Source organism: Octopus bimaculoides, unplaced genomic scaffold, assembly GCF_001194135.2.
Source record: "Octopus bimaculoides isolate UCB-OBI-ISO-001 unplaced genomic scaffold, ASM119413v2 Scaffold_360657, whole genome shotgun sequence".
NCBI classification, from domain to species: Eukaryota; Metazoa; Mollusca; class Cephalopoda; order Octopoda; family Octopodidae; genus Octopus; species Octopus bimaculoides.
In genome coordinates, this window is record NW_026300090.1 from 1,441 (window position 1) to 3,365 (window position 1,925).

Here is a 1,925-nt window from a genome sequence, read left to right on the forward strand (position 1 = left end):
TATGACACTTGGTGGGGGGGCGTCCTTCAAGAATCACTGGGTACCTTGACCCAGCCATCTCCAAAAAGTCTGGAAACACCAGACTAGCAATTGACTGGGACCAGAGGGTCAAAGACGCTTTCGACCCCTCCCAGTCAAATGCTGGCAGAATTTTTATATGGAGGAGCTTGGTTCCAGTGCCACCTAGACCCCAGCAGATGGAATCCTCTATCCACTCAGGCTCTATTCTAGGCGGCAACCCGCAGACACAAGCCCTCGTTATTTTTTGTCCACAATATGTGGGCAAAACAGTATTTCTTGGCCCTCAATGGGCCTGCTCGCAAATTTGTGAGCTTCACTCAGGGAGTCAAAAATAACCACATGGTTGCATATTTGACTCCCCTTGAGATATATTTAAAGTTTGTGTTACAGTTCTTCAATTCCTTTTCAATAGTGATTCGAGGAAAGACAGTGACGCTATCCAACACCTTTGAAGAGGTTCGGAGTGTCACTGTTCTTTCCTCTAGTTCTTTCAACCACTGCTTGGGTAGGCACAATTCCCACTCCAATACAGTGTCTTCATTTTTGGATGCCATGTCAGTTAAAAAAGAGTTCAAAATAAATCGTAAAACAGTTCAAGGAAAAAAAACATAATTTACAAAAATTAAAGAAAGATAGACAAAAAACTAATAAAAGAAGAGACAGAATAGAAATTAAATAGTTCAAAATAAAAAGTCACAGACACAGAATCCTAGTTCTTCAGTAAGGTACTCCAATTAGGTACACCAAACTCAGAAAGTATTGAGTCCCTCGTTAAGAAGTTATTAAACCTCTCAAGGATGATCCTCAATGGATTTCTTACATTTGTTACGGGCAGAGGAACAAATGTTAAAGAAAATCGTGTTTCACGCTCAGGACCCGATACGATCTCACATCATCGTGATGTTGTTGATCCGCTCAATAGAATCGGATACCGTTGCGACACATACTTAAGAAATGATCCTTAAAAGTGAGCTACTTACCACACAGCCACTCCTGCACCCATATATATATATATATATATATCTGTAAAAATATGTGACACTTATTCAGTAGCCATGATAAAATTCCGTGTTTCGGTGCCAGGTTGTGAGCCCACACCATCTCTTTAGTTATCCGGCCAATTGAAAATTTTCAATTGGCTGGATAACTGAAGAGATATTGGCATGGGCTCCCACCCTGGCATCCGAAACTCGGAGTTTTATCATGGCTACTGAATAAGTGTCACATATTTTTACAGATAAATTCCTCTATTTGCATAATATCGAGGTCTCTTTCTTTCTTTTATTGTCCTTCCTATCAAATATATATATATATATATATATACTACACACACACACACACATATATATATATATATATATATATATATATATCCATACTATCAATATATATGTGTGTGTGTATGTATATATATATATATATATATATATATACTATCAATATATATTTGGGCAAGCGAAATCATGATGGCACCTGTGCCCAGCATCGCCTTTCTGGCACTTGTGCCCGCGGCATGTGTAAGGACTTTCGAGAGAGATCGTTGCCAGTGCCCCTGGACTGGCTCTTGTGCAGGTAGCACATAAGATGCACCATTTTGAGCGTGGCCGTTGCCAGTACCGCCTGACTGGCCTTCGTGCCGGTGGCACGTAAAGGCACCCACTGCACTCTCTGAGTGGTTGGTGTTGGGAGGGGCATCCAGCTGTAGAAACTCTACCAATTGGAAATATGCTGTGAGTGAGAAGACCCGGCAAGCCAAGTGAGACCTAAATCTAACGCCTCAGCCAGTCCACTTATGCGTAACTTCCTTCATTGGACACTAAATTCCACTCACGAAGACCTGTTGAGGCAAGTGAAATCAAAATCGAGTTAAATTCGATGACTGGCACCCATGCAAACATCGTCTC

At 41.2% G+C, this 1,925-nt stretch overlaps 1 non-coding gene across 1 annotated transcript; it reads right to left on the bottom strand.

Moving 5' to 3' along the window:
- Positions 1–768: 768 nt before the first annotated feature.
- LOC128251328 (small nucleolar RNA U3) lies at positions 769–998 on the bottom strand. The gene has a single exon (XR_008267087.1). It is a non-coding gene; the product is annotated as a small nucleolar RNA U3 (small nucleolar RNA).
- Positions 999–1,925: the final 927 nt, after the last annotated feature.